The sequence below is a fragment of the Alligator mississippiensis genome, chromosome 5, assembly GCF_030867095.1.
Source record: "Alligator mississippiensis isolate rAllMis1 chromosome 5, rAllMis1, whole genome shotgun sequence".
In the NCBI taxonomy this organism is placed as follows: domain Eukaryota; kingdom Metazoa; phylum Chordata; order Crocodylia; family Alligatoridae; genus Alligator; species Alligator mississippiensis.
Window position 1 is genome coordinate 1080581 of NC_081828.1, and position 18785 is coordinate 1099365.

General features: G+C 62.8%; 1 protein-coding gene across 2 annotated transcripts in view; it reads left to right on the plus strand.

The window, feature by feature from the left end:
* Nucleotides 1-3477: 3477 nt before the first annotated feature.
* ST3GAL3 (ST3 beta-galactoside alpha-2,3-sialyltransferase 3) overlaps nucleotides 3478-18785 on the plus strand; it is a 267669-nt gene continuing 252361 nt past the window's right edge. Inside the window, exon 1 of one of the 2 annotated variants that reach the window (XM_059727709.1) lies at nucleotides 3478-3537. The gene's annotated coding sequence lies outside the window, so the exon portion shown is untranslated. Of the gene's footprint in view, nucleotides 3538-13092; nucleotides 13459-18785 lie in introns of those variants that run through there. The other variant, XM_059727708.1, reaches the window with a different exon arrangement.

Genomic DNA, 18785 nt, shown 5'->3' on the forward strand with positions numbered 1-18785 from the left:
CCTCCCAGCTGGTTTCAAATCCAAAGCCTTTGCTCTTGGGAGCCGTTGCTGTGCTTCTCATTACTGGCCTGGCCTCTCCTGTCTACCCTCCCCTGCCCCTGCATGGTGCCTGCCCCCCGGCTGGGGTGCGCTGTCAGGAACAACGGGTGATGCTTGCTCTCCGGGGATTTGTAATTAAAGATGTCAGAGGCACTCGAGCACCGTGCACTGCCTGGAGGGCAGCCTGTGGACAGGTGTCTTCTGCTTCCGGCTGCTCCAGCAGGCTGCGTGCAGGTGAGCAGCTTGGGAGTAAGCTGCTCTCCCCTGAGGCTGCCTCCATCCTGGCCCAGCCCTTCCATGGCTCAGTGAAAGGGAAGTAATTACTCAGCCCGAGCAGTCCCACGGCACTCGCCCGCAGGCGCACGGTGCCTTGGCGCAGCAGAGCTGTGGGTGCTGAACCAAGCAGACTTGGCAGCATTTCCCGTTACACGGTGCGGGCAGGGACCCGCTGTGCTTGCCACAGGGATGGAGCACAGGTCACCTCTGCGCTGTTCTGGGCCAGCTCAGGCACCGTGCTGAGCCACGTGGAGAACCTGCCAGTGCCCCCGTCATCCCGACCCTTGCCAGGCTCATCCCTCTGCAAAGCCTCGTTCAGGGTAAGTGCCGAGTGGTGCAGAGCCAGGTGTGGGGGAGCCCTGTCCCGCAGGTAAGCAGCTGCAGGGACTCGGGAGCGGAGACCAAAGTGTCCCCCATTGATCTCTTGTGGCAGAGCAGCTGCTGCCTTCAGTTTGAGGAGGGGTCGTGGAGGGAGTGTGGATGCCTGGAGCAAGCGGGTTCCCAGAGCCGGCCCTGCAAGGGGCGCGTGGCTACAGGCGTTCTCCGCCCTGGCACGGGTGGGAAACGGAGCTGCCGGGGAAGCTGGAGCATGGGGTGAGCATGTTCTTGTTCCCGGCTCCTGGGGGCTGGGGAACGGAGCTAGCGTGGCTCGTGGCTGCCGCAGCTGTCAGGGTGGGCAAAGCTCTTCAACACCCGGCTTGCCGTATTGGTTGTCGAGAGAGGCTGAGCATGGCAATGCCGCGCCAAGGCCGGGCTCTGCCCTCACCCCCTCTGCATTGCGTCTCCCTTGCCCTGAGACCCTACTTTTGCCCACCCACCCTTTGCGAGGTCCCCTCCTCCGCACCCCGTGAGAAGAGCAGCAGCCTGACGCCTGGAGGGCTTTAATACCTGGTCAGGCCTGTGCCCGCAAGGCACCACTTCAGTATGAAACTGTCCAGCCCTGGGTCTGGTTTAAAATGCCCCCAGCCCCTGCGGCAGGAAAGCAGGTCTGGCACAGGCTGCCCTGGCCGTACATAACCCCGGCTGGTGCACGTGGGCAGCGTCTGCCTCGTGGGCTTTGCATTTGGGGTCTCCCCAGGCCCGCGGGTCTTGCGCTCGCTGTTTCCCTTCCAAACCGCTGACTGGGACCAGCACGCACGAACCATCAGCACCGCCCGAGGCACTTGGCTGCTGTCCTGGTGCTGCCCAGGTGCTGATGGGAAGGAGGCCGCGGGCACCCCTACCACAGGCGTCATTAGCTTCCCTGCAGCACATCTCTGCTTAGCTCGGGGAAATCGGAGCCGCAGGCAGCACTGCGGCTGGAGACCGGAGCAGCCCCAAGGACACGGAGAAGGACCTTGCTCAGCACCTCTCTGCCCGCAGCAAAACCAAGTGAGCTGGCTTGGGCCGGAGCCGTGCATCTCGCACAGCGAGTGGTGCCAGCCGGCGCTGCTGGGCTGGGCAGAGGCAGGGCCAGCTGCTGCCTGCCCCGGCCCCGCGGGCACAAGCTGTTTGCAGCCAGGAGAGCAGGTGGGGAAAGCCCCAGCCCTGGTGCGGGCTGGAGAGGAACCGTTCTGCAGCCGGAGGCAGCTCCTGTGCCAGGGGGAGGGGAGCAGAGGTAGTTTCTGCTCTTCTTCAATGCCTCCAGCTGCATCTGGCAGGGCGAGGAGCAGCTGGTGCCCAGGGGAACCACGGGCAGGCAACGGCTCGCTGCCCCCTTCTCCGGCTGCGCACCAGCTCCTGCTCGCCCCCGCCCTGGCCTGGCAGCCGGAGGTGCTGCCAAAGCCCCTGCGCAGGGAGAAGAAAGAGCACATTCATGGGGCTCTGCGCGGCTCTGGGCCAGCTGCTGGGCGGTGGCCAGGCACGTCCCGGCTTGCATGGCCAGGGACAACCCGAGCTGGGAGCACGCGGGGCAAAGCCCTATCGCTCTGACCCCAACAGCACCGCCGTCCTGGGAGCTCCTCGCAGCCCCCAGGCCCCTCAGTCTGCCCCAGCCGCCCCCTCTCTTGCCCTGCGACCTGCTCGTGCCTTGGCTTCAGTCCCTTGCTCCCCGTCCTGCCAAGTCCTGGCCCTTGCTGTGGCTGTGGGCACCAGCGCCTGCCTCTGCCCTCTGCACCGGGCACCTTCGCTCCTCGTCTCTCCTGCAGCTCTCTGCTCCTGCCCTGCGGAGTGGCTCCCACCGGGCAGGGACTGCTTGGGGACAACCGCACCTCGTTGCGGGGGGGGGGTGTTTCTGTGCCCCCTCCAAAGCTGGAGGTCTCTGGAGTGTGCCCGGAGCAGCCCCTGCCCCGCCGGGGAGCCTGGCCAGGCCGCTGTCCGCAGCGAGTGGAGGGCAGAGCTGGGTTGTGTGGGGCAGGGACGCCTGCTGCCCTGTCCCTTCCCCACCCGGCAGCAGGGGCAGGAGGGCAGACGCCAAAGCCCTGGCAGCAGCGGCCTCGTAGCCCCTAACCCCATCTTACATTCCTGCGCTGGGGGGTGCTTCCCCCCCTCCCAATTTTCGCTGGCCTCAATGCCCCATGCGGTGCTGGGGTGGCCGTGCTGTCGGGTGAGGGCGAAGGGGCTTGGGGCAAGCGCAGGGGCAGCTCCTGGCTGGGCTGGAGGGGCTGAGTCCCCTGCCCCAGCCGGCTAGGGCCCGTGCTCTGCCCCTGCTGCTGCCGCGCCCGACCCTGCCCTGGCCTGCCCCACGCTTGCCCGCTGCGACTGAGGCCCTTGCTAAGGCAGGGCCCTGGGGTCCATCCTCCCCCCGCCTGATGCCCCAGCAGGGAGGGACGGGCGCCCCTAGCACCCAGGTTCACCCTGGCTGGCCTCGTGCTCCAGGTCCCAGGCCTTGCCCTTCTCCATCCCGGCTGCAGAGAGAGCAGGAGGCCTGGCCGGCCCGGTGGTGGTGCGTGTCCACGCCGCCCTTCCCCTCTCGCAGGCATGAGGCCGACTCGTGCTCCCTGCGGGCCAGGGCCATGCACAGTAGTGCTCTGTTCCTGCCGGGGAACAGGAAAGCGGCCAGCGGCAGCGCTGGGGAGGGGAGGAGGCGGCTGGGGCGTCTGGCTGAGACCTGCCCCGCGCCGTGCTGGCCCCTCGCCCTCTCCAGGGCCGGCACGGCTCCCAGCCCTCGTCTGCCGGGGCAGCCCGGACCCCATCCCCACGCGGCTGGGCGGAAACGGGCGCAGCACCAAGCCTGCCATGGCTGGCAACGTTGGGATGCTCCTGCTCTACCCACTGGACCAGCTGGCTGCAGGCTCGCTGCAGGTAACAGGTTGCCCTCGTGTCCTGTCTGGCCTTGCTCCTGCCCCTGCCCCTGCCCTGCACCGGCCTCATGGGGCTTCAAGCCTCCCCGTGCTGCCCGGAGCAAGCCCAGGCGCTGGGTGCTCACGGGGCAGGCTTCTGCGCGCCCAGGCCCTGCTTCCAGGCCCAGCTGTGGCTCCTGGCAGGGCTGTCCTGGGCGTCCCCATCCCCCTGGCCTGACCCAGCGCCTGTGGCTCAGCCTCAGCCATGGAGCTGGGCTGGCTCCAGCCCGAGCCCCTGGCTGCAGCCCGGGCAGGGGCCTCCCCGGGGGGGGCTGGGGGAGAGCCGAGCCCAGGGGAGCTGACGCAGGCCCGGCTCGCTGGAGCATCTCCATGCATGCTTCTCCCTTCTTTCCTAGGGGCACAACCCCAACTGGAGAGGGGCCTGGACGCCTGGGTCCTCTCCCGGCCCAAGGGAGCCAGGACTCCCGCATCCCATCCTGTGTGCTAAGTTGGCGCCGGACCCCCGCTCGGTGCATCCCCCGCGAGGCCTGGGGGAGCTCGCAGCCGCCCCGGGCTCATCCTGCACCTCCTGCTGTTGGGCCCCAGTCCAGCGGCCGTCTGCCCTCCAGGGCCGGTCAAGGGGGGCAGCGGCTGCCCAGCGCTGTGCTCCCTCCTGCCCACTCCCCCGGCAACACCCACGCCGGGGAGCAGCTGGGCCAGGGGGCAGAGTCCAGCGGACAGGTGCTCCCTCCCCTGCCGGTGAGTGACCGCTGGGCAGGGGCAGCACTGGGGTGGGTGCTGGGCACCCAGGGGCTGTGCGGGGCATGGAGGGGTTCGTGCCCCTGCCAGGCTGAGGCCACGTTCCTCATCCTGCCCCTTGCTGCGCTCCCCCGTCCGGGCCCTGCCCGGGAGTCTGGGCACCTGCAGGCCCGTTGCAAGTACAGGGCGGGGGGAGCTCTGAGCAGGGCCGGGGCAGGCCCCCCTGCCACTGCAGCCACAGCCAGGTGCTGGTGGGTGCCCCGCACCCCACCGGGATATTGCAGCCGGTCCCAGCCGGCCCCGGCCCCGGAGGCCGCTGGGCCCAGCTGCAGGGCTGAGGGGGCCCCTCCCGCTGCAATTAGCTGCAAATTAATCAGTAACTGCTTGGCCCCCGGCGCTGTCCCAGGGCTCAGTGTGGGTCGCCTGCGGGAGGAGATTCCTCTCCCCGGGAGGCCCGTGGCATTAACGGTAATTGCCTCTCCGGGGAGGACGGGCTGGCAGCTGCCGCGCGGTGCTGGAGGCGCCAAGCCAGCGCGGGTGCAATGCCGGCTTGGGCGTGAGGCTCCCCCGGTCAGTGCGGGACTGCACTGAAGCCAGGGGCGTCTGCTTGCCCCATGGCTCGGGACGATGCGGGGCTGGCTGGGGGTAGCCTGCCAGGCCGCGGGGTCTGGGTTGTCTAGCCCAGCCTTGCCGAGCGGGGCTTGCTCGTAGCATGTTCAGGGTCACCCGGAGCACGTGGTGGAGGCGAAGGCACCATGTGCAGGAAACCCGGCAGCCCCACGGTCCTCGTCCTTGCTGCTCGGGGAGAGGGCCGGCCGGGGGGTGCGGGACCTGTGCCCTCGGGGAGGGGAGCCTGCTGGCCTTGGAGGGGGCTTTGCTTGGCCTGCTGGCAGCACCGCACCCGGGCGGCGCTTGGCGTGGCCCCCGCTGGGGAAGCTGTTTGTCACCGCTTGTGGTCAGGGGTTGTTGGCTTTGCCCCGAGCGGCGGCAGCAACGGGGTTGTGCGGCTCCGTGGAGCAGCCCTGCTCCGAGCTCTCCCGATGCCTGCCCGGGGGATGCGATTCCAGCTCGCTTGCACAGGAGGGTCCCACGGGGTCATGGCCCACGTGGCTGAGGGCTTGGCGTGGGCTCTGATACGTGGGAGAAGGCTGTGCAGGGTGCTGGCGGGGTTGGTTTGCTGTAGGGGACAGGTTGGACGTGTGTGTGCGTGTGTGTGTCAGGGGTGGGGGCGCTGGGAACATCTGGCGGGGGCGGGCGGCCGTGGGCAGGGGTGACGGCCACGCCGCACCGCGCTCCGTCGGGGTGGCGGTCGGGCCGGCTGGGCCACAGCTGCAGTTTTACCTGGCCCCGAGCCCCGGCGGCAGGTGTCTGTGGGCACTTGGTGTCTGGCATCGGTCGGCGGTTGCGGCCAGCAAGCTGCTGTTGTGGGTTTGTGGCTGTGCTGAGGCCTTAGCCGGCAGCCTGGGCGCTGGGGTCGGTGCCTGGCGCTGGTTGTGGCGGCTGAAGGCGCCAGGCTGGCGAGGGGCAGGCGGGCTGGGGTCTCCCTTGGGGCAGGCATGCAGCGCAGTGCTGGGGGGCTGCGCTGGGAGGCGGCTTCGCCATTGCCGGCGCCACGCGTGCGAGCGCTGTCCTTGCTGGAAGTGGGTGGGCGCAGCCGGATCCAGCCAGGGCGTCCCGGAGCCGCTGCGTCCGGGCTTGGCTGGACAACGCCGCCCGCCTGCTCCTGCCGCCGTGCCATTGACCCCCTTGGAGGGAGGGCAAGGAGAGGAATCCCAGCCTGCCCGTGCTTCCATGGAAAGCCCCGTGGACAAGCCTGCGGCTGAAGGATCGGGCTCTTCGGTCACCTCCAGACCCGTCCGTGAGCCGTGGCAGAGCCGGGCCGTCCGTGCAGCACCTGGCTCAGCACTGCCTGCCCACAGCACTTCCCCTCCGGCCCCTGCACCAGGACAGCCTGCTTTGTCCCGACCCCCGTCCAGCCTCTGCTCGGACCCTCCTGTGCGGGTGACTGTGGGCAGCTCGTGCCACTACCTTGGCAGGGAGGACGCTTCTCCGGGGGTTCAACCTTGCTCCATCTTGAAGCCCCTCGTGCCCTGCTTCCCCCCTCTGCCCTCCGGCCAGGGCTGGTCCCGGGGCTGTGTCCGTGCTACACGCACACGGGCTGGTCTTGCTGTTCGGGCCCCCAAGCACCCTAGGAGGGGGACGCGTGGCGCAGACCCCAGGCCCCCACGGTGCTGCCGCCGCCTCGCTGAGCTGCACGTACCACAGGCGCGAGCATCTCCTGCTCCTGGCAGCCTGCACGCGCCCCTGCGCCGCCCTGCTCTCAGCCAGGTGCAGGGCTTTGCACGCTCCTGGCTGGCACGAGTAACCTGAGCACCCACGCCAGCCTCCCCTTCCTGCCACGGGCCAGCTAATTCCCGGGGGGCCGGAGAGCCGGATGCAAGGTCTGCACCTGCTGGCAGGTAAGGACCACAGCTGCTGCGCTCACCCAGGTGCCCCCGGCCCGGAGGGTCTCCCAGGGTCGCTCTGCCCCGGCATAGCAATTGCTCTCCGAAGAGCTGCCAGGGCGACAGCTCCAGCACGCCTGCGGCCGCCCGGCTCCCGGGATGTTTTCAGTCCTGCCTGTGCTGACGATCGAGGGATGGCGTGAGCGTCTCTGAGCCGTGGCCCGGGCTGGCTGCCCGGCACGCAGGTGAGGCAGAGCTCGGCACCGCGGCAGGTGAGAGCCATGCAACGGGGGTGTTGTCTGCCGGAGCATGCGCGCGTGGGGCATCGGTGCCCGCAGATGCAGCATCTGGCTCCATCGGCACAGAGGGTTTCCAGTGCACGCAAGTCCCGAGCAGGAAAACCCAGTGGGCAGCAACTGGCCCTCGGTGGAGCTGCGCGTGGTGGCCAATGGCACCGGGCACAACCGCTATGCCGGTCCGGGGGGTGTGGGCACTGCTGCTGTGTCTGGGACCCCCTCAGCGAAGCCCTGGGCTGGGCCGAAGCAGCTGTTTCCTGCAAGACGCGTGTTGGCAACCCTTAGTGGGGGAAAGCGCTGAATGGCAGCGAGTGGGAACAGCGCCAGCCGGCCAGGCCAGGGGCTAGACGCTTGCTAGCCGGAGCTCTCCGGTGTCGTGCAGGGCATGCTGGTCCGGGACAGGCCATGTGCAAATGCAATGGCACAGTGCGCCTTAAACCCCCCCTGGGGAAATCCAGGTGCCTCCCTTGCAGCTTGCTCTGGGGAGGGGGGAGCACGGCCTGGGAGAGGGGCAGCCCCCGGGCCTGCTGGGATGAGGTGGTAGCAGAGGGCTCCAGGGGAGTCGCTTGCCTGGAGTCCAGGTGCCCGTTTTGGGGTTAGGGGTTGGAGGGAGACGGGGCCGGGCATGATGGGGCCCACGCGAGTCAGGCTTGTTCAGACGTCCTTCACGGTAGCGATGCGACTCTGTGAGGCTTTCCCGTCCCTCGGGGGTCAGAGCCGGGCACCCCTCGGCCATGCGGGGCTGAGCTGCAGGAGGCAGCCCGGGGAGGACACGTGTGTTGCTGTGTGGATGGCGCTGGCCATGGGGGAGCCAGCGTGGTGCCCAGGGGTAGGACTGGGGCTTGCTCGGGGCCTGGCCAGGGTGAGCGCGTGGGAGCGGCTTGGGGGCCAATGCCGCTCACACCGGGGCCGGGGCCATTTGAACCACCTCCTTCCCGTCCTTGGCAGCTCCTGCGGCCCCCTGCTACCCCTGGCATGGCTGGGGGGCGTTTTGGGCACGATGCCTGGGACTTGTTGGTTAGGCGGGTAGAGGTCTAGGAGGGTTCGGATGGGGCCGGTGCTGCCAGAGCAGCAGGTGGGACTAGCTGTGCCCTCCCGAGGGCCCTGCCAGCCTGGCTGCGCGAGCTGCTCTGCCCAGGCCGTGTGCGGGTTGCAGCGGAGGTGCTGTAACGACGTGCACTTTGTATCCCCGTCCCCATGGCCTTACCTCTGCCGTGGGCTCCATCCCATGGGCGTGCACCACCTGAACGGGCTCCGTCACCCGCACGAGGCAGAGCTGCCCGACTCACTGCACGGCCCCTGGATGGATCAGCCCCCCCATGCTGCTTCCTGTGAGAGGTCGCAGCGCACGTGGACCGCTCGGGGCCGTGGCTGTGGGGACCTCCTCCTTCCCTCCCTGCTCGGGGCCGTGGGCAGATGCAGCTTCCTCGGAAACGTTGAGTCTTCGCCAAGTGCAGCTCCGCTCGTGGCCGGGCCCGGGGGAAATGAGTCACCGGGGCAGACGTCCGAGTCACGCTCACGCTGCCCTGTGCGGAGGTCAGGGACCTTCTGCTGCGCGGGCCGGGACCGTCACCTGCCTGTCGCGGGCTGGGATGCCCGTTGTTAAAAGTGCCTTTTTGGGTGGGTTTTGCTCTGGCAGGGAAAGGGCTGAGGGGCGATTTGCAGACGGGCTGGGGGCGCCTGGCTAATTGCACTGGACGGGGCTGCGAGGATGCCTGTCCTGAGAGCTGGGGAGGAGGAGATGTAAGGTGGGAGCTGGCACGTACAGGTGCTGGAGACCATGGAGCCGGCCAGGGCAAAGCCCCCGAGAGCGGATGGAGGGAGCCGGCGCCGGGGGGACGGTGCGGAGGAGCCGGGGGGCAGAGGCCATGTGCCGAGGGAAGCAGAGAAATTGAGGCTGCTGGAGGACACGGGACGGCGGCGATTCCTGAGGTGGACGGTGATCCCACCCTGGCCACGGGTGAGAGGGAAGTGGCTGAAACCTTCCTGTTCTGTTTCGTCTCTCCAGGTCCCTCGCAGTCGTCTCCTGAATTATTAAACTTGGGGATTTTAGCCCTAAATGTCTGTGATTATCTGGTGCAGGCCCGGTCTCGAGTGGCTTCTCGCTTGGGTGGCCACTGCTCTCTGCCAAGGACACGTGGACCACTCATCTTGGCTTCCCACTGGGCAAGGCAGGCCGTCCCCAAGTCCCTCCGTGCTGGGACGTGCACATGGACGTGGAGGAGTTGGAGAGGGTCCAGAGGTGGGTGATTAAAAATGATCAAGGGCTTGGAAGACAGCCCTGCAAGGAGAGGCCAAAGGAAGCGGGCACGTGCAGCTTGCCGGGGGACATAAGTCTGCAAATCCCTGATGAGCTGCCATAAGGAGAGGGAGAGAGAGACTCCTTTCTTGTGTTGCTGCAGGCAGCAGGACGCGGACCAGCTGCTTGAAGTTGCAGCAAAGGAGGCTTAGGTTGGATCTCCGGGAACATTTCTTCGCTGTTGGAGCAGGGAGGCCGTGGACAAGACACCCGGGGAAGGGATGGGACCCCATCACTGAAGGTCTTCAGGAAGAAATCGTGCGGGGTGACCTAGGAGCGGCTGTCTGGAGAGCGCTGATGACCACCTTGCCGGGGTCGTTTGACCCCAGTGCTCTTTCCTGCCATGGCAGGGGTCGGACTTGATGATCTGCTCAGGTCCCTTCTGACCCGACCAACTACGAAACAAGCGCTGGAAGCCGTGTCTGGTGCTTCCTGGGCTTTGCTGCTTGTCGCATGGGGCCGGGAAGCAATCTTTTCCTCTCCTGTTGCTACAGATATCGGGGGTTTTCCCCTCCCCGAGAGGTGCTGGTGCTGCCGCAGCCCAGGATGGAGATGGGGCTGGGCTGGGCCAATGCTCCTGCTGGCACCAACCCGCAGGGTCCCGGCTGGAGGGTCTTGCCCCTGCAGTCAGGGTCAGACTGACATCGTATTTGAGGTCAAGAAGGGATTTTCCCCCTGGTCAGACTGGTGCGGACTGAAGGAGTTTTTGCCTTCCTCTGTAGCGGGGTCACGGCCTGGCCTGGGATCTCTCGAGGGCGTTTTAACCGTCCTTGCTTTGGCAGGATGCTGCCAGCCCTTGTCCCCTGGCATCTCCTGGGGCAGGGGCAGGGGCTCCGGGTGCCTTTGGGCAATGGGCCTGGTCACTGTGCACAGGGCAGGGCTGCGGTGATAGAAACGGGTCAGAGCAGCACGTGTCTGGGACAGTTTTGGATGGGGCTGATCCTGCCCGGAGCCGGACCAGACGTGACCTCCAGAGAGGCCGGCTGCCCTGGGGTCCTATGATCCGGCTGAGGCAGCAGGGAGCGGACGTGGTGAACCTGTCCTGTCTGAGAAGCGGCCACGTGGATGGGCGCAGGCCGTTACTAATTTACATAGGCCAGCGCGGGGCCTGGCATGTGCCAAGGTGCAAGGTGGTTATCGGTGATAGCCCTTCACCAGCAACCTCTACCTCCCCCCAAGGCAGGGCATTTTGCTGCATTAAAACGCATTTAACCAGATATAAACGCGAAGGTGATTCAGAGCTTGCCGACACTAATGCAGCTCTCCTGTACTTACTGCAGCACCAGCCTGTGTCATCTGCAAACCTTCCCAGCAGCGATCTGGCATTATCATCACGATTGGCAGTGGAAGTATTAAGTGGTATTTGACCTGGACCTATCCCAGGGGAGCGACTCTGCTAAAATTGGCCCCGCTCGCTGATGCCTCCCTATTGCAAATTGCACTCTGCCGGGTTTGAATCCATCTAATGTGTGCCCTATTAGTGCTTTATCATGCAAATGTTTTAATCCAAATGCCCTCCCTGGATCAGCAGAGCTGCCTCTCTCACCCTGACCTGCAATTCTGTCCAAAAAAAAAAGCCAGCATGCCTGCTTCACATGGCCAGCCTTTCCTGAGACCTCACTGCCTGGCATCAATTGCACTTCTAGCCTGGCACGCCTCATTGGCCGCATCCTGAGCTGCCTGCTCTTATTAAACCCTGGGCTGATGTTTGACTCGTGACTGAAGCTCCCTGGGCTTTCCTCTTCCCCCAGCAATGGCTGGGGTCCTTGGCAGCCCTTGGAATTGCCCCAGGGTTTCCAAGTTTGTTGAACGAGCCTGAGTGACGCGGAGAGCTCCTCCGCTGACTGTCTGGAGGTGCCACGGGTCTGGGCCCGCTGATCCAAAGTCATTTCAGTGTAGCAGCTCCACAGCAGGCTCAGCTGTGCCTGCTGTCTCTGCCTCTTCTTCAGTCTTAGTTTTGCTAAGAAGAAGGTGTAAAATTGCCCCCGACTGCCTTCTCGGGTCCCTTCCCCTTGCCCCCTTTGCACACTACGAGCTGCTTGGCACGTTCTGCTTCTGCTGGAGGTGCAAGTCCATTTGGGACGTGAAAGTCTCGCTTGACAACACTGAGAGACCGGGATGGGGGAGTCGGGGCAGGGTGTGTGGGGCACGCAGGATGGGAAGCAGAGGGAGTAGTGCCCAGATGGGTACCAGGTAAGGTGTGTGGGCACACGTGTGCTGGGCGTATGGACACACCTGTGCGGGGGGTGCCCTTTTTCTTCTCTCCTTCCCTGTCCCAGCCCTTGGTCTGTTAACCCCTTCCTTCCTTCCACCCCCTATTTCACAGCCTCCCACACCTTCCCCTAAACACTGCAATGCCCAAGGCATGTGCCAGTTCTCCTGGGCACTCTCCCCTCTCCCTGCCCAGGGGCTTTCTTCCATGCTTTGGACAAAGCCCCCTCTTCCCGCCGACCTGTGCCTAACCAGGGCAGTTGGGGCCAGTGGTGCCAGGTCTGCAGAGAGAGAGCACACTTCCAGGCGTGCGAGCTGGATCCTTGTCAGGCTTTGATATCATCGGTGTAATCACCTGAGTGCCAGCTGCACAGTCATTGGTGGCAATGTCTGAGCTGGAAAGAAACCTCGTAGTTTTGCTTCCAGACCTCGGGCAGCATTTGCTGGGCCAGCTGTCGGAAAGAGACCTCTTTGTATGGCAAACACCCCGAGCGGGATCTTTAAGGGGTGGAACTGAGCGCGGGACCCCGCGGTGTACGTTTTGTGCAGACTGTCTTTTGAAGGGACAGCCACCGTGATGAAGCAGGGCAAAGGGTCCCCAGGGCAGGGCCAGGGAGGCGTCCATGCAAAGTGGGGTTAATAGGATGTGAAGAGGTGGGGTCTGATGTCTTGGCTGGTTTCTTGGGCCTTGCTGCCTTCAAGTCCCCAAGGGGTCAAGCTGGTGGTGCGTGTGAGCGGGGCTGACTTGCTGTGGCCGGGGCAGGGTGCTGCGGGAGGGGGGAGCCCGGCCAGGACCTCGCTGGCATTTGGGAAACGTTGCTCTCAGTTGCCAGGCGCGTTGGATGTTGCATCGCAGCACAGGTCTGTTTTCCTGCTGGCTCCAGGCTGGCCCCAGCTGCGACGCCGTCCTCTGCAGCACGCCTCGTGATGGAGCGGTCAGACCTCAGCAAGTGGGATTCGATGGAGCAGGCGTTGGGACCGGGCTCTGCACACTTCCTCCCGGTGCCTCCACGCCTGTCTGCATGGGTGGAGCGGTCCTGGAGCGTCACTCCCTGCACACAGAGGTCCTCTGTCTTTCTCGGGTTGGCTTCCTCTGGCAGGTTTTGCAAAGTCCCGCTTCTCCTCTGAGATACCAGCTGCGTCTGCACGCGCGAGAGGCTGGGGAAGGAGAGAGCCCACAGCGCCTTAAACAGCGGCTGGAGCAGAAGCCCCTGTTGTCATAGCAAAGCGCTCTGCCAAGCAGATCCGGTGTAGGCAGCGCGGGGCTGTCTCCCTCCCAGTGTCCTGGTGAGGAGCTGTGCTGTAAGGGAGAGCGGCTTGCAGGGCCCAGCTGTCCTCCGCTGCCCTCCCTGCGTGTCCCTGCATCTGTCGTCCTGAAGGCACCTGCACCAGCGCTGCCCGGCGCAGCCTGCAGGGTCGAAACCGCCGAGGGCTGCTGAATGGGGACAGCCGGTTCCCTGCCCTCCGCTTCGCTGCGCATCTCTGCGACTTCTCCCGGGCTGCGGCTGCTGAGCCCCTGGACGCTGCGCAGAGACAGCCGCCTCGTTGCACGTGGGTCACCGATCAGCCATCTGATGGTAACAGCTTTCGGTCGCTAGAGACGCGGGCCCGGTCTGTGTCTCCGCGTAGCCGTACTGAGCTCCAGATCCCGTTCCCGTTCCCTGAGCCGCCCGGTGCGCTGACCTGGATTCTGCAAGGGCCCCGCATTCAGGCTGCAGTGCTTCCCTGATGGCGCGCGTCTCTGTCCAAGCTGGCGCTGGCTTGCTGCTCAACGAGACTCTTCCCTGCTCCTTGCTTGTGCCTCACTTTCCCCACCTGCAACAAGGGAACGATAATGAGGCTTAATTGGCTTTGTTAATCTTTGCAAACTGCTTTGAGAAAATGCCAGAGAAGAAGCTGTGATGCTGTTTCCACTGCGCAAGGGCAAAGAATGGGTAAGAGAGGGGGGTGCCGGAGGTGGCGGTTTTGCATTAGTGACAGCCGAGGCAGGAATGCAGCATCTTCAGTGAGCTGACGTTGGTGTGCACTCGAACAAGGCCCAGGAGGGTTGGGTGGGAGTCTGTGGGAATAGGGCGAGTTGTTCCTTCAGCAGCTATCCTGTGTGTCGGGAAGGAAAAAAATGTTGCAGCAGGTGCTGCGGTTTGGGAGACATAAGGGGGCAGCCTGATGCCGTCAGCAGTAAAACTCCATGACTGCTGCTAAGTGCTGTGGGCGATGATTTTTGAACACGCAGTGTTGCACCCAAGATACGTTGATTATTTTTCAGCCTGGCTGTGTCGGAGACAATCACCGCGCTGTGGAAGTTGGCAGTTGTGCAAAAGAGAAGTGACCACGACCTGGTTTGCATATACTGATGAGCGTGTGTATGTGCGTACTTGGGCATAGTTGGTGCTTTCAAAGGGCTACATTTCTAAAGTTGAAGAAACTGCTAGGTGAAATAAGACTGTGAGGAAATAAAATTAGGTAGAAAAAATGTGAATGAAAGTATTGGGAGCCCTTTAAGAAATGTGAGAATGTGGCCAAGAGGCCACAATCGAGAGAGCTCAGTCTGGGGGAGCAGCCCATCCAGACTCGTCGGGGAAGTGAAGGGGAGCATTTACCTGTAAGAAGTGGAAAAAGGGGAACTCGTCAGAAATCAAGAGCGATTAGAATTTGTGGTGTGTATAAAAAATGGACGAAGGAAGATAGAGATTGTGGGAGAATCCATGACAAGCAGGGTTAAGGGCAAAAGGAAGGAGGCTTCGTTAGAGCACCAGGATCTAACGAAATCCTAGAAATGCATTGCAGGGCATAACTTATACTTCGGTGTCCTAGAGCTGCTGAGCAGATCGCTGGGCCACCGATGCTTGCTTTTAATAAATCTTGGAAAACGGGGGAAGTCCAGAGGAGTGGAAGGCCTGCGCCAGTGTTCAGAAAACAAGAGGAGCTGGTGAACTCGACATCTGCCCTGGGCTGTCCTTGAAAACCAGACACCAGTTTCTGTGAACACAAGCTGGGAATAGAATTAAAGCTCAGCCGCGTGGTTTTATGGAGAGCAGAATTAGCCAGGGCAGCCTGACTTCATTTTTCAGCAGGTTTGGATGGAAAGGGTAGCCCCGGAGTTGTCACATACTGCGGCTGGTGCTAAGGTGTGAAACCGCACTGCGTGGCCGTCCCACACGAAATCAGTTCGTGTTTCCCTGTGTCAATAAGGCACACGTCAAAAGGGGCCCAGCCTGTCTTGCTGAGACCTCAAGCAGGCGTGCATGGAGTTTTTGTAGGGGATGCTGCAAGGCTGTTTCAGGCCTCGCATTGCGCGGTAGGTAGGGTTGGACTGTGGCAGCCGCCGTGGCCCAGGAAACGTATGACAGATGCACACGCTCCTCACTATATGCAGACCAGGCTGTGCTCACTTCTCTTTTGCACAACTGCCAACTTCCACAGTGCAGTGATTGTCTCCGACACAGCCAGGCTGAAAAATAATCAACGTATCTTGGGTGGTTTTCTTGTGATATCTTTGACTGGGCCAGCTATGCAAGAAGGGCACGTTGTCCCTGAAAGCTTGTCCAGCATCTCTCCCGATTATACAGCTGGTCCAATACAAGATGTCACAAGAACCCTTGCCCCTTCGTATTCTTCAATCCTGTTTTCATCAGTCGTCTCAAAGTAACTGGAAATTCACTGCTGTTAAGTGGATGAGAGACTTGTGGTGGTGTGGGTAGAGGCCAGGACAGTCCTACCAAGCAGTCCAGACTGGTCAGTAAGTTTGGGTTCCTACCAAGAAAACGTGGTTTTAATAGACAAGTGCAAAGCTATTCATTTTGTGAAAGGAAGGAATGCACGCAAGCGGGACTGCCGTGGAGGAGACCGACCTGGGAACGGGGCCTTGGACAGAGTCTGGAGCAGGGCTGCGAAGAACACGCCGTGTGAAAGGAGGCTGATGCCATCCCTGGGCAGCCCTAAGGAGAGGCAGGGGGTGGCTCCATCTCTGCGTACGGCACTGGCAAGACCGATACCAGGAGACTCCATCCAGCTCTGGCGTCCACATCTCAAAAGGATGCTGCAGATGTTGAGAGCTTGCTGAATAATCTCAAGCCAGTTTATTCACCTCTCAGTCTTGTTGATAAACTAAATTACACTGCTACACTTACAAGTACCTTAAAGTGGGGGCGGTGGGAGTGGGGCAGGGGGGGCAAGTACTAGGGACATGCAAGTCCTTTACTCCAGCCATGAAAAATGCACCAAGAACCAGTAGCTGGTGGTGGAAGCCAGGCAAATTGAGGTGGGAAATGGGGCGCAGATTTCTAGTACAGTACAGGGGGTGACAGACCATAGGAACAAAGTACTCGGGGAAGCGGTGGACTTGCCTTCTCTGGGTGCCCTCTAACTAAGCGCCGGTGCTTTTCTGGAGGACATTGCTCAGGATCAATACGGAGCAGCCAGCTGATGTTGGATGTGATGTAGCAGTGCTCAGACGAGGTGGGCTCTTGGTCCCTGCTGGCCTTAGCATCGCGGTCTGTGCAGGACTTTGGGAAGCAGGGTCTGGCAGACAACACCAGTCTGTGGGTGGCTTGTTCAGGTTCCTCATATTATCCTGGAGGGGCAATGGGGTACTCAGCTGCACAGGTGACAACTGGGGAATGGAAGCATTTTTCATTTAAGTACTGCCCAGCAAAACTTGTTAGTTATGCAGAATGGTCGCGGCTGTTATCTAGTGTTTCTCTTGCTGCAGTACCTCACAGCCCCAGCCCTGTGCCCCTGATGTACCCGGTGCTGTACAGACACAGCGCAGCAGGACCGCCCAAGGAGCTTATGGTCTAAAAGATAAGACGTAGCAGTTGGGCAGGACAGATAAGTGGGGAAAGGGGAGGGACAAATAAAAAATGCTAGCACCTGCTTGAACAGATTAGCTGGCTAAGAGCTGCCCGTGCTATTACTCCACATTCGTCTTGAGTTGTGGAGGTAGATTGCCAACGCCTGGGTAGAAGGTGCCGGGTTGTTAACATCAAATACAAAATGTATTAATATCAATCTGACTTGTTAGCGCACGGTTCAGAGGGCAGGAGCCCCGTGGGTATATTAGAGAGTTTCTGTGACAGGGGAGCAGTGCGGCCTCCGAACAGGGGGGATCTACAGTGGTTTGCACGCGTCTGGCAGCTGATGCGAATACTGGGGAGGTGACCCGTGCTCGGTTAGCAAAGAGGAGAAACCTGCAGGATTGGGGGCCGTTTGGCTGCTGGAAGGCACCGCACACCGTGCAGATCTGGTTCTGTCGGCCAGGGCTCATTTATAATTCCTCCCTTTCACTTGGTCACTTTGAACCAAAAAGCTCCAGAGAGTTCTGGAAAAGCAGCAGGGCAATATGGTGGGATTTAATCAGACTTAATTACTCCCCAGCTGTCAATTGCCTAGCAACATGCAGCGTGACATCTGCTCGAGGAGAAAATGTGTAAGCTAAGTGGGAACATGTTCAAACTAAAGCCCTATTACTCGAGCTGCATCACTCCACTAATCATTGCCCTAATTCGTGCCGGGGTGGGTTGGCAGGTCCCTGCAGAGGGGTGCTTGCAGCACCGGTTCTTCACGGGCGGACAGTGCCTCCCTCCTTGGTGTCCAGCCTGGCAGGAAATCTGGGTGCTTTCCAGCATGCTGACACCTGATCATGTGGAGTTGAGTTTCCAGAATGACAAGCCAGAGCCCTGTCACTATCTGTCCTAACTAACTAGCCTCTCGCTTATCTGCACCTGTGTCAAAAGGAGGTCACCCGTGGGAGCTGAAGCGGCGCGGTTGGAGACCAGGGAGGGGACGGCCGTCCTCCCCGCGCGCGGTCTCTGAGCCGTGCAGCAGCTACGAAGCCTTTCCTCTCCTTGGTCACAGCCCCACAAAGCGTGTCCGGCCGCATCCTTGTGGGAGCGTGCTGCTCCGGTCGCTGCAGGGCCGTGACGGTGACGGGCCCCTTTCTGCGTCTTCAGAAACTCGCGCCCCGCGGGCTGCCCAAGCCGCGCTCGGGCTCTTCGCTGGCTGCCCTCGGGTGGGTGGGCTCCCCTGGCCTCCCCTGCCAGGCAGGAGTATGAATGCTCAGCAGACCCGCTTCCCCTGCGGTTCGGGTTGGATTAGCTGGCTAAAGACAAATGTAAGGTTCTAGTTTTCACTCTCGTTAGCCGTGGGAGAGCTGAGTCTCGTTGCTGATTAAGCGTATGGCATGAAGAGACTGTTCCGACGGTATCAGCTGACCTTCAGCATGACACAGGCCGTCGGCTTCTGGCAGCGGAGGGAATGCTTCTTCCTTAGCCCGTGAGTGACGGTGCCCACCGCTGCAGCTGGGGGTTGAATTAGGGGCTTTTCCGACATCCGCTGCGCTATCAACCTGGCTCTGAGGCCGGGCACGTTCTCTGCCTCATGCTGCAGACGCTTGCCGGTCCAAAGCAAACACAGCCTAATGCCCCCATCCCCGTTTCCTGCCGGGCAGGATCCAGGGCAGCGTGCAGCCAGCCGTCCCAGGTGGGGCCAGCGGGACTGCCAGCCGGGCACGGACCCGTGCAGATGTCGGTGCGGTCGTGGACAAGTGCGCGCCGAGGCTTGAAGGCAGCCCGATGCCGCCGCGCGCTGCCAGCGAGGCAGCTGTTGCTTGGCTTGGCAAGACCGGCGCTCGCTAGACAGAAAGATCTGTACTCCCAACTGCTTTGCAGAATCGGATGATGCAGTGGCAAAGTATTTCTGGGTTTGTTTTTGGAAAGGCGGGAAGGTGTCTGCAGCGTCGGTGGTGTTTTAGTTGAGGTTTGAAACCCGACAAGTCCGAGATGGTAGGAGCTGAAAAGGTTCCCACAGCGGGGGTGGGGGAGACGGTGCCGACGCAGGCCAGGCAGCCAGCCCTCCGGCGCCGGGTGAGGGAGTCGCGTCACGGCGCTGCGCTTCACTGCGTCTGCAGGACGGGGACGGGACCGACCTGTGCGCGGACGACGGGGGACGGCGGCGTGATGAAAGGACGGAGGAAGGGCGTTGTTGTGTCCCAGGCGAGAGCGCAGCGCAGGGGTGGCCGACGCCGTCGTGCGGGGGACGCGGCCGGGAGAGTGCTGGGCTGCCGTGTGCCCGTGCGGCGCACGAGGCCGGTGAGGACGTGCACGGCCCCGCCGGGCGGGGGGACCCGTGCAGGCGCTGCAGGGGGGCGGGGCAGGGCCGGGCCGGGCCGAGCGCGGGTGGCTGGTGTGGACGCTCCCCGTGCCGCGCTGCATCGCCGGGGCTCTTCGGTTCCACGTGTGGCGCGGCGCGGCGCGGTGCTCGC